At 35.6% G+C, this 13,831-nt stretch overlaps 2 long non-coding RNA genes across 2 annotated transcripts; one reads left to right on the forward strand and one right to left on the reverse strand.

The window, feature by feature from the left end:
* The first annotated feature begins 299 nt into the window (after positions 1-299).
* LOC145681568 (uncharacterized) lies at positions 300-5,219 on the forward strand. Its single transcript, XR_014130818.1, has 2 exons — positions 300-455; positions 3,430-5,219. It is a non-coding gene; the product is annotated as an uncharacterized LOC145681568 (long non-coding RNA).
* Positions 5,220-7,421: 2,202 nt separating this feature from the next.
* On the reverse strand, positions 7,422-13,372 carry LOC145681569 (uncharacterized). The gene is made up of 3 exons (XR_014130819.1): positions 12,995-13,372; positions 10,680-10,821; positions 7,422-8,204 (listed from the first exon to the last, which is right to left on the reverse strand). It is a non-coding gene; the product is annotated as an uncharacterized LOC145681569 (long non-coding RNA).
* Between the last annotated feature and the right edge of the window lie 459 nt (positions 13,373-13,831).

The raw sequence follows: 13,831 nt of genomic DNA on the forward strand, positions 1-13,831 counted from the left end.
ATAAATTTATTCTTTCTTATTTAAAATTTGAATAATAACGAATCTGCAACAATTAATTGAATACAATAACGTATGGCAAAAATTAACGAACTGATTGTTTATATCATTCGTTATAATAAGAATTGTTGATATAAAAATAAAAAAAATATTTAAAAAACTATATTAACCGACTTAAAATTAAAAAAAATTCAAAAGAACTACAGGAGAAGTGTATAGCCTACTGTGCTTTTTCAAACAGTATTGGATCATTGAGATAATATATAGACCTAGAGGTGCCCTAATGCGAGATCTTTGATGGTATCGAACTCGCAAAAATCGAATCGATCCGCCATATTGTGCAGGGAATAAAAGATAATGATAATGTATATTTGTGTTATGTGTTGATTATCTGTGTTTTGCAGAGAAATTTATGCCGAATGAATAAACTTTCTTTGGAATTTTATAATATTTCAAAGGTAAGTTATTTTCTTTCCTTTAAGGTTTAAATAAATAATAAAACGTGATTGTGTACTTATAATAATATTGGGTGAATAGGCATATGCATTGCATTTACACTTGACAAAAAGCTCGTAAAGACTACTACCTAGAGAATTGTCAAACTGTTATTAAATTTGCTTATTTATTAAATTGTATGTTTATGAGTTGGTAATTTTGCCAAAATTATAGAACCTACAAGTGTTCTGTGACACCTTGGCAAGGAAACTAGATGGTTGTAGAGGGAGTAGGTCTACTTTGCCTATGTTAAAAATTGCTAATGATGTCAATTACTGGATAAAATAATCCTCACTCAGTGTTAAAAGCAGCAATAGACATATCTCTCATACAAGTCGCACGTTATTTATCGATATTCTGTACAAAAAAAAGTTATTTGTAAATGGGTTCACGTTCACTTTAGCAGACGGTTCTACCAAATTTTTACACATATCTTACATTTTCAGGATAGATTGGAGCTTTGTATTTTTTTTTTTTTTAGCGGAGCATACACTGAATTAGGAGCTCCATTACTAATTGTAAATTGACTTCAGGAGGGCTCTGTATAAGTACAGTGTGAACGTATGGCATAAAAACTGGGCAAGGTTCTAGAATACGGGTCCCCCTCCCATTTAGCTGTAATAAAGACAGAAATCGACGTGCCCTGCGGGGCTCTAACACGCCTCCACTCGCTCGGCAATACTCTGTGAATTAAAATTTAGACTTTGGTACAGAAAGAAACCAACCTTGCTACTAACCTATATGGAGGACCTGTGTTCTAGAACCCTCCCTTGCATAGCATTCGTGCCATTTAGTGGCCACCTAGCACAAGTTAGGGCTATTGTTTAAACTTGGGGGGAGCAGCTTTTTCACCTACTTTTTGCGATATTTTATTCCGATTCTGTTTCATTCCGGTCGTTGTATGGTTTCATACCTTAAATTAGGATGCATAGCATATGTAGTAGTAACAGGTGAGAAGGCTCGCAGGGGTTCGCTAGGTTCTGTTCTCGACATGAAATGGGCAATCACTACCACTTACCTTTATAGTTGGAACAGGTCCCATACTGCCTACATAAAATTCTGTACGATACTGTCTTGACTACTTGAACACCACTATCAACTCATGTCTCCTGTAAATTATATAGGTCTGTTGTATTTTACCACTCTTGGCCCCCCAATACTAAACATTTACCCAAGTTCGTGTTTTATGTATTGCAGTTTTTAGGGAATGTTCTAGAACACATCCCCCCCCATAAAGATTAGTACCTAGGTTGGTTCCTTTCTGTACCAAAGTTTAAATTTTAATTCACAGAGTATTGCCGAGCGAGCGCTAGCGAGTGAAGGCGGGTTAGAGCCCCACCGGGCACGTTGTTTTCTGTCTATTACAGTTAAATGGGAGGGGGACCTATGTTCTAGATCCTTGCCGCTATGCAACCGAGTCTGAGGAGAAGCGCAGCAAGGGGGCCCGAGAGGCAGCGAGAGGGTGCTTCCGGAGGGAGCAGGCGCGTCAGCGACAGAGGGTATACACATAAGCGAGAACAGTGGAAGAGGACACTTACACATACAATACTTTCACTATAACTAAAAATTCATTTCAATATGCTGTACACTGCCAGTAATTACTTATATTCACACTTCCATTCCCTCACGAAAAATGTTTCACCTATCAATTTTCTACTTGGTAGATCCGTCTGCTTGAATAAACCCTTTATATTTCATGTACAGTATTATATATATGTTTGCATTGCTGGTATTTGTTAGTTAAAAATCACAGGCGTTTCGATTTACCTTCAAAAATAATAATTTCTGATTTAGTGTTGTAAAGCGTAGAACGGATAACGTAAAGGGTTGTTGCATTTGGTATTGTTCAAAATCTACGGTAATTTTTATTCACTTGTTCCAAGTTTGCCTTCCACAGATTTTCTTGACTTACACTTTTCTTTCATCTGCACCATTTGAGGAATTAAACTGAGTTAAATACCTGAAGAGCAGAGCGCTGAAAATATGACAAGTAATACAATATATGGCAGAGGCGTAGATAACTAGCCCATCATATGTGTACCATTAGTAAGTGTAGTATTTTCTAAAACGTAAAGGACTAAAATGTTACTTATTGGCAAGTTTCGCAGGGTTGTTGTGAAGTTGACGCACTTCTCACATACAGCATTGCCTATGGTTTCGTATTATAAATTAGAGAGATCCCAACTGGGGGGTTCGCGCCATTATTTATACGCATAAACAGTAGTGGGGGTTAAACACGTCTCGACACGTCAAGGTTCGACAGAGTTGACAGTGTAAATCATAATAATATAGCAGTTTTTACTGTGTTGGAATATTTTTTCTTGAAGAAAATTGGCAACACTAGTCGATCTTAACGCCACTACTGGCTATAAAGCGAAAGAGTAGGGCATCGTAGCTCAGTGGTAGAGTACTCTTAAAGGTAGGGTCCCTAGTTCAAACCATGTCCAATTCAAACTTGAGCTTTTAGTGAACAACAACGTGCTCTCAGGTTTCCTCGGGTTCTCCAGTTTCCTCCCACATTCTCATTTCACCAATTCTTTCGTCATTCTCATTCACATCCTCAGAAAAAACACCCGGTTTTTCCGGGTTGGACCCTTTAAAACCCCCCTGGATTTTTGATATTTTGGTTAGTATATTATTGATACAACTAAGCTGATCTCATTGAAAGTGATTTTTACTAGATTTTGGAAAAATACATGAGTAAATACAGCTGCATTTTCGAAAAAAAAAAGTGCTTGTAAAATATCCGTAATTTAACGCACAAAGTATCGGAAGTGAACTTCCAACAATAAAACCATTTATTTTACAAATCATAAATTTAATTTGGAAATTTTTCAAAATCTTATGGCGCCTCTATAGACGTAATTATAATTTTTATGTATTGATTTATTTTTTAAAAAATATCAACACTCATTGATTTTTGTTACATTGTTTCAGGCAACAAAAAAGTGGAAATCTCCAAACGTCCGATGTGTAGATTTTGAAGATCAGAGCATTCAGCGTGAGATTATTCAATCAAGCAAGTCAATTCCCAGACAAGTCGACAATCGTAATATGGTGTTGGAGTCGTGTAACACAACTTTACCTACCTTAAAGCAGCCTTCTCATGGTGTTCCTAATGTTGATATGTAGTCACTTGACCCTTCTTGCAGTGGAACGGAATTAACACCACGAACAAGACTTTTAAAAAGGAAGTTGTTTGAAACAGAAACCAAATGTATGGAATCCAGAAAGAAGATGAAAGCATTGTACTTGAAGAATGAACGTCTTAGAGAAAAATGTGCAAGTATTCAGGATATTGTGCAAAATCTTAGAGAGAAGTGTATGATAACAGAAGGTACTTTAGAAGTGTTGTTAAAATCAGTACCCCTCAGTGTGGAAGGTAATGCAGTGGTGAAGTCGCTCTTGAGTCCGTCGGGTAACAAAAAATTTGATCCGGCTCTCCGAAGTTTTGCGTTTACACTTGACTTCTATTCCCCAGCTGCATATGCGTATGTTCGTAAAACATTTAACTGTGTGTTACCGCACCCACGGACTTTAAAAAAATGGTACTCTTCAGTGAGTGGAAAGTTATACAATGTATATTCCTTATTTTTTGCTGATATATAAATGCATTGTTTATTGAATGATCTGATTCAATTTCTTATGCTTTTTGAAATGATATTGCTTGTGTAAATTTTTCATTAACTGGTGACCTTGACATGTAGAATTCAAGAAAGGTTAATCAAGAATTTATTCTGGATTGTTAATATTACAAGGACTAACTATTTGTATACTTATTATTAACCTATTTCCAGTTAATTTTTTTCTTTAAATTGATAGATCTTATGAAATGTAGGTCAATCTTATGTAAAAAAAATCAAATCTGATAGAAAGAAAGTGGGTAAAGATTTTTTAAAGCCTATTGACTGTCATGAAAACCGAAAGTGTTCATGGAAGCAAATATGTTGTATACATTCAAAGTTCAAGTATTACAGGGTAAACCTATGTAACTTCTTAGGGCTTGAATTTTGTAAAATCTGTTCATAGTAGGCATCTGCATCACAAAATGAACCTACTGACCAAACGTAATGATTCTAGCTACGGTGGTTTTCTCTGCTTGTTGATCAGTGTGTAAATTCTGTCCACCCCTCCTTATTTACCTCCTTAGAGTTCGATTTTTCCAAAATACGTTTTCAGTACACCTCTACATTACAAAATCAATATACTGTTCACATTTCATGCTTCTAGCTTAAGTGCTTTTTGCTGGGGGTTGATCATTGAGTGAATGTGTCTGCATCTGTATTTCGCTTTTATATGTTTAGATGTATATGGTTTATTGAACGCTTGATACAAAAATTGATGTACAGCGTTAGAAAACGTCTATATTGACAAAAGAGAAAAAATGCTTTATTTGTGGGGTTCTTTCTGTGACTTTCTACATCATACACAGATGCAATATTTAAAGCTTTAACTTCACATTTATGACATTTGCTTGCTTTCATGAACGTTTATTAATAATGACTTTAATAGGCGAAAAAGGCCGATCTTTACGCATCCCTCTTTAAATTGGTTGAGAATATGTGACAAGTATAAGACATTATATTCTGTTCTAAGAGCGACGACATTTCTGTATTTCTTGTATTTCTGAAGCATTGTATATACAAATGTACTCAAACCTAAATGAACAACTTAATAATGAATATAACTATTATGAAAAGTAAATTATGTATTCTTTTATTGACGTATATAAATTACTTCTATGAGCCAAGTTCATGGAAATATATTTGCCAATTTGGCTTCATTCTAGTCGTTTTGATAGAAACAAAATGTAATTAAAGTGAATGAATTGCTATGACAGTATTTAGTCAGTAGTGAGTGTAGTAACTGAAATGAACGAAAAATTTGCGCCGCTTTGTACTAATATAGTTCTGCTCATGAAAATGCTATGGAATGCATAACGTACTGTAATAGTGTACAGATATTGCAGAATCATGTATGGTGCTAAATTCAGATTACTGCATTGTGTGTAAAAATAAGCATTGATTGCTAGCGGGTAAATCCTGGGTTCGTTATTTAAATATGTGAAAGTAACATTCAGTTTTCTAAGAGTAATCCTCATGGTTACTAGGGACCTAATTCCTGTCTTCACTCGCAATTACTACGTCATTATGTTGGGATTGGGCTTCGTTGTGTTTGTAAAGTTAAATAGGCTGAAGTTGTCTCCGTGAATTCCTTTTCTAAGACAATCTAATACAAGGTAGGAAATTTCAATAAAGGAAGGAGGGTATTACCTCATAGCGAGAGTATGATTTTTGCCTACGAAATTCTTAAAATAGCAACGAATTCAGATAAAGGCTACCTGCGACGGATGTAAAAGTGCGATTATTTCTCATTTCTTAGTTTTTATATATATCCCGGATCGGAAAATATGCACCTTTGCTCGCTTCGCATACAAACTCAGGATACTCTATTTCTTTTTTTTCACACTGAATCCGAGTGCCTATGATTTTCTCTGTTTGAAGTGAGATGGCCTTACCATATTACGCGCCTCTCGGTACAGTAATTCTTCCAGTAAGTAGTTCATGGATTCAGTCCTCAAAACTTTCAATATTTAGCACGGGGGCGCATATTACTGCATGTTTATGCATTTAATGTTCAAAACTTACTACGTATTAGGGCAGATTTTATAGCGTTTAATGTTGTGTACAATAGCCCTCTACGTGAAATGTTTTATTAATTCAGCATTTGAATCGTTTATTTATGGAACAACGTTAACTCCAGAGACCACATTTAGGTGTTTTTTCAATTAAATGGAATGAACCGTCTTCAAGAGAATATTCAGGCACGTTCATATAGAAACCTATCTTTTATTTATGAAAGAACGTAACTACATTTTTGTCAGAAAGTTAGTTATGAGTTTCAGATCATTATCCTGGTAAAAAATTGATTCTTTTTAAAATTATTTTTCTCTCCTGAAAAAGCTTTGTCTCTGGAGTTTTTGTTTCATAAATTAACGATTCGAACACAAAATCAGAGGACTGAATTAAAAACACATTAAGGAACTGTTGTACACAATATTAAGCGCTGTAAGTTTGCTTTGAAAAAAAAAAGGAAAATTTTGAACATCAAATGCAGAAACATGCAATAATATACCCCCTCTGCGAGATGTTCAGGTTTTTTTTCTTTTTGTATGAACTACTTAGGAGAGGTATTACTGCACCGAGACGCTCCTACCTTATTTAGTTTCTTAGTTTAAAGGAAGGTCCACACTGCAAGTGAGTCACCTACCCTTTTGCTCACAAGAGTTTGGACATCGCTTGATTTCCTGTGGAACGGATTTTTCATATCCTTCCCACTCCCTTCACCTCATGACTCGAGATGCCTACATACGGGCATTCTGAAGGAGGCAATTTTCCTAACAGATAACTTCCTACCACTATACCGGAGTTAAGAGAAAAGATTCGGTCATTTGCTTTGTCATTCTAGCAAACCGTGTTCACTAGCATCTTCATCGATCTACAGGATCGCTATGAAGAATATGTGCGACATAATGTTCAACATTTTGAACACAAGATATACAGGAACGAAATTAAATGGAATGAACCATAAATTTACAATATGTGTTGAGTAACATTTAGTTGACATGCATTTGCCAACCTTCTTATGTTTCATTATGTTGTACAATAAATAAATAAATTTAAGCGATGCGATTTCAGTACTGTTTGTTTTGCCGCATACAGTAGAACAAGATGTTAAAGTTTGTGACGTTAGGTTACGATGAAGCCTACTTTGCATTTTTTTAAGAATAGATTTTACAATTGATTGCAGTGAAAACAATATTGAAAAGGTATTGAACATATATATTACCGTCCTATGAAAACGTCTGACAATCATTTAAAAAACAACGATATGGACGCCGAGTAGCCAAGCATGGACACTGTGAGTAGCAATGATTTGTACGACAATGTTTGCTCTGCATGAAGTTATAAAACATAAAATTTCGAACAACAAATAGTTACAAATGTGCTGAAAGAAGTTTATTTACTGTGGTAAATGTCTTAAGAATATACAAATCAATAACCGATATTAAAACTTCATATTGTTTGTTAGAATATTTGGCGATGCAATATCACAGATATTTGCGCTTTGCTTACTTTCAAAATAGTTATCATAGTATGAATGCACAGAGATAAAGATGGAATATGGACTACAGTCAAATTAGCAATACAAACTGATCAGTCATTAGAAGAATCATTGTTACGAGGTGGATCCGGTGACAGAGCGTTCCTTGTTTTCACATAATGCGCACGCACAAGCATCAATATGTTGAAGCCTTTGTGTGACGCATACACGTGGACACTCCTCTGTTCTAAACGTTTTGGTCTGTGCGAGAACAGCTAACCATTTCCAATATTTCTTAAGTAATATTTTCTGTTGTCCATTTTATTTGGGCCACTCACCACTTGTACATTAAGGATGCATTTCCTGATTCTAAATGTTTCGCTGCTTTTCCTGCGAGGATTTCTTTTTGGAATATAGCTACAGTCAATATATCCTACAACTCTAGCAAAACTAGCCATTTGATGAAATTGAACTTGAACTGTCCTCAAACAATCAGGAATGGGGAATCAATTACATACATCAGGCGACGAGCAAAGACTGATGATACTTTCCTCACAAGCTGGCAAATTGTTGGGTGGCTCACGAAATTGGTTACCTTGAATGTGTATCTGTAAAACAAGCACAGAAATACGTTACATAAAATAATTCAGGAATATTCTTTTTGGAATCTTTTTTGCTAATTTAGCAACTTCAAAATTTATTCAGGTGATAAGACTGAAAATTATTCAGATGCACCTATCCCGTGAGAAACAACGCTACCTATAATTATGGCAAGTCACATTTGTGTTTACTTTTGATTATAGGAATGAGTAGATGAAAAATGGCAAAAGATTAGCTAATTTTTAATAAAATCCCTTTTGGAGCAGCCTCATTGCCGTTAAGTTTAACAACTCTAATTTACAGTTTATTTGTTTATATCTGTAAAATAAATTATATTAATCAGAAAATGAAAATTATAACTAAGTTTCTTAGATTATGTTATTTTGCATCAAATGCTGTAGCTAAGACACCTACATAATTTTATCAATTATCAATTATGAAGATGCAATGGGCGAGTAGGAAGAAATGTCTACGTGTATATTCTTCTCTTTAACAACTTGTATAGTTCTTTATCTTGTTGAAAATTATTGAACCATGAATAAATTGATTTAATCTGTTATTTTTGTTCTGAGCTATTTTCTAAAAGTATGATATAAATTAATTACGAAAGTGACTTTCATATTAACAAACAGTATTGCGAATTATGCAGTTGATTCATCAGATATAAACTTTGATATCTAGCACTGAATCATGGTTTCTAGCTGCAAAACTTTCAAGAAAGGAAAAGAGCAATTATGTAAAAGATTAAAATATTGATTATTAGGAAAGATAAGACAAAGATAACAGCATAAACCCTTTTTGTATAATTCGCCATTAAAATATAATCACATAATCGCTGGTACCTACTGTTTATGTGACAAAATTTTGCTGTGAAATGTTCCACACCATTAAATAATCGAAATTGCATTGTGTGTTTGGTGATGTAACATTTTATTGGGGACTACAAAGGTGTATATTTTCTATTATACGATGTGTAACCCAGTATACAGCGTGTATCAAAAAGAATCATCCGGTTTTAAACAATAATAGTATCTATTCTGTCTTTGAGTGAGAAACGTACTGTTGGAAAGAGGAAAATCTCTAGTTGTACATGGTTTCCGCTAGGTAGCAGCAGTGTGCTTGAGTGAACGACCACTACGATTCTGGTTAAAATGGCGTCTGGACAACAGAAAGCGTTTTGTGTACTACGTTTTGCGGAGTGCAAGTCATTGATAACTGTTTAGTGTGACTTTCGTACTAAATATGGTGTGGATCCTCCTACTGCACAGAGCATTAGACGATGGCATGAACAATTCCGAACAATAGGCTGTTTTTGTAAGGGAAAATCATCGGGACGTCCTCGAGTGCCCGACGCAGACGTGAAGCGCGTCCGTCAATGTTTTACACGCAGTCCGCAGAAATCCGTTCGTTGTGCAGCTCGACAGCTCAACATGCCCTCAATGTCCCTCTGGCGTGTGTTGCGTGTTGTTTACACATGAAACCATACAGAATTCAGCTACTGCAAGCTCTTTGTGAAGGTGACAAAGAACGGCGTATGGAGTTTTGTAATTTCATTCTTGGCAAGATTGCAGAGGACGACAGTCTTGTTCAACGCTTAGTGTTTAGTGACGAGGCAACATGCCATTTGAATGGAAATGTGAACCGCCATAATGTGCGAATATGGGGAACGGAACACCCACATCAAGTTGTAAAACATGAGAGGGACTCGCCAAAAGTTAATGTGTTTTGTGCAGTTTCCCGAAAAAAGATGTACGGTCCATTTTTCTTTGCCGAGAACACTGTGACGGTGATAACCTACCTTGATATGCTTGAGTACTATCTTTTGCCACAGTTGGAGACTAATTCGAATGATTTCATCTACCAACAGGATAGGGCACCACCACACTGGCATGGGAAACTGCAGGATTTTTAAATCGAACGATTCCACAACGATGGATCGGTCGCACTGGACCAAATGATGCAGCGTTACATTACTGGCCTCCGAGGTCACCTGACCTTAATGTATGTGATTATTTCTTGTGGAGGTTTATAAAAGATTCCGTTTATGTGCCTCCGTTACCAAGTACATTGAATGAATTGCGATATCGCATAACGGCAGCTGTGGAAGCTGTAACTGAAGACATGCTAGCTGCAGTTTGGGACGAATTTGAATACCGCATGGACATATGCCGTGCATCTCACGGGGAGCACATTTTACACCTATGAACAGGTGCAATAAAAACTTTTTGAGTTTCCTGTCATTCAAAACAAAAACTATTTATATATGTTTATTAGTTTCAGAAATACAGACTTGCCAAAGTGGATGAATCTTTTTAATACACCCTGTATAATAGTATGGTCTGAAAATAATGAAAGAGAAACATGATTTTACTACTGGTAATATTGAGCAATAACATATTAAACTAGTTTTTGAAGAGAACTGAAAATGGCAAACTACATTTTCAAATTCATATGTTATGTGCTTCAAAGAAAATAGCGCCTACCTGATAGTTCCCACTCACATAGAATCTTAAAATCGTGAGTACTTTAAGAATTGCTGGTAGTGAACGTTCCCGCAAAATAATATTTTCTAAATCGTCTCCCAGTAATGGAGAAATTTATCTCAGAAATATTACTTTCGAAAACCTGAAACGAGAAAAGAATACAGTTTGAAACTAAAACCAAAATCGACACACTTTGTGTAATAAACCTATTATCAACAGAAATAAAACCTAACCTAAACATTTCCAGTTAGTACTTGAAAATCAAATTAGCGTGTTAGCTGAATTTAAAGGTGGAAGACAGGCCATGACCTGTTTGGAGAAGGAAAATAAGTGCGGTGTTAGTAGTTAGGTTAGGTTGCTGTCGTTTTATTTCATACTTCAAAATGAATTTCTATTTCTGCGTAGAAGTCATGCTACAGAAATGACCAGGGCGAATATATGAACAATGGAAGTGAGACCGGTTTTTAAGTACATGAACCTTTGTACAATACACATGTGCAGGAGACATGCTACGGAAATAACCAGGCGCGGAGATATGGACAACCGAATAGGCCTTTATGTCCGCCCCTCATAATTTCCGTAACATTACTCTTACACAGGTGTATTCTGTAAAGGTCCCTGTATCTCTACTGAAAATTTCATGAAAAACGAGGAATATCACAATGGTAAATGACACTCAAGACGAGCAGCGTATATGTGACGTACAAGAGAGTGGAGCAAAACAAAGCTTCAACACTACCAACCGTCACTGACGCACTTGCTCCCTTCGGACGTAGCCCCGTGGTACAGAGCGGGGCAATTAGTTTCGCCCTGCCCTGCCTCGTTTAAATAGCATTCGTGCTCTTTAAAGGCTATCTAACACAAATTAACTTTTGATTTTTGAACTGTCGTTTTTACGACATGTCTGCACAAGGTATGTCATATAATGTTTAAGTCCCCCTAAAGTTAATCTATACATATGAATGCAATTCCCTCCATAAGAAACAATGTAGTATGTTTAGTAAAGGGGTCCAGAAGCACGTAAAAACACAAAATTTACAGGAGAAATGAATGATGCAATTACTTAGACGTAACATAACGTAACCAAATCTAACCTAACCTAACATAAACTAACCTAAGCTAACCTGAACTAACCTAATATTAATAGAAATAAGCGAAATTCTATTTTTGTAAGATTATACAGGACCTCTACACTAGTATAACACAAACTAAACTAACCTAACCTAAACTAATCTAACCTAACCTATCCTAAACTAACCGAATGTGAACAGAAATTACCAAAACTGTAGCATTTTTTAGAGAAAAGAGCTGGACCCCTTCTGCTAAACATAGGCCGCAACAATTTACAAGATGCATTTCCGGACCAAAAGAAGTCATAATTAATGAATTCAAACATGTATACTTAATCTAGAATAAACCAAATTGTGAAAATTTTATATTGTGTACAATTAAAGCCTGCCTAACCTAATCTTGTGTCTACTTGGGTAGCAAATCGTAAACATTTTACATTTTATGTAAGTTGTGTCTGCTTCCGAATTGCATTATACTTTTTGGCTAAAGACAACAAAACACTACCTTCTTAATCTAATGATACGAACTTGCCGATATATTGAGATACAAGTTGAGCACGTAAATAATTTCCTTCTGCCAATTTAATTTTACACAAACACAAACCAGTATCAAGTATAAGATTTGTTTACACAAGTAATGAATTTTGGTAATAGACTATATATAAGGTCCTACTTTCCTTTCTCTTCATGTTCCTTGGTTCCTGAGTTGCACGATTTTCTGTCTTAACCTTATGCAGCACCCATGCGTATGGTTATTATGTTATTGTATCTTGCACTAGATGTATTACAAGGATCTCCTGTGAAAATTAAGTTATCCTAACCTAAACCACCCTAACCTATTTTGTTATTGCATAGTAGTAAAATAATATGTAGTTATTGTGTTAAGAAGTTTGCTGTAAACTTGAAACTATAAATTATACTTGGGATTTTTTTTACACATAGGCTAAATGAAACTTATGATTAGAGCAATTTAAACATAGTATACAACGCCATGAAATAGACGTTTCTTGGTTCAAAAAATGTGACGAAAAAGTTAAAACGAAAGGTCCAAAGGGAGAAGTACCCAACGAGAATAGGTTCTACGATCCGTAGCGAATACAACTGTAAAAATTGCCAGAAAAGTAAAGGAAAATGAGTGAAACTACTCATACTTAGTTTGTAGAATGAATATTTGTTATTTTTGTCACTATGTTACTGTTATTAAATTAGCATAAAAGTTAAAATCAAGACGCATAGTTGACTTACCTGTAGCTCTCAAAGAATTGATTATCGTTATACAGTTCCAGTGGATTTTCCATGTGCCTCGTATGTCTTGATGCATCATTAGTCATCGCAAAGTAATATTTTTTATATTTGTTCTTCCACATTCAACAAAATCCATACCAAAAAATGAATGACTATACTGTTAAAGAACTCAAGGAAGGCTTAAGGTTGGTCGATACCTTGACCTATCTAATCCTTGTACATTGTATACAAATAGAGTTCGATATGTACGTTTTCTTTGTTTACATATATCAGCTGACTGTAAATTGCGGAATACGCCATCTTGGGAAGGGATATCTCGAATCGAACGCTACAATCGAGAGTTCGCTCGAATCAACACTGCGACATAGGGAAGGGCACCTCTAGGTCTATATATTATCTCAATGTATTGGATCAACGCGTGAACATACACAAGTGGAAGTTCGTTTAGAACTGTTTTCACAGTAAGGCGTTTCATAAAAAGAAATATTTCAGTTTAACGTCCCATGATTATGACCGTTAGGCTAAGGGACACGGATGATTGAGGCAAATGAATTTTGATGGAATAATTGGTGGAATGAGAATATAGGAGGAAACGGGGGTCCCTGCAACGGTGCCGACTTTCCAAAATTTATGTGGGTGCATATCAATGGTGGGACGTGTTAGCCTATATGTTTCTAGGAAAATCTCAATATTTGATTGATTTATTATTGAACATTGTCATAAATGGCTGTGCTGAGATAAAGTAAAATATGCCGGCACTGTAAGAATAAGTTGGAGCTGCCCTAGCTCAGTCGGTAACACGGCTGACTGAAACTCAAGAGAAACGGGTTCAAACTA

Source organism: Thermobia domestica, chromosome 3, assembly GCF_964235325.1.
Source record: "Thermobia domestica chromosome 3, izTheDome1.hap1.1, whole genome shotgun sequence".
In the NCBI taxonomy this organism is placed as follows: domain Eukaryota; kingdom Metazoa; phylum Arthropoda; class Insecta; order Zygentoma; family Lepismatidae; genus Thermobia; species Thermobia domestica.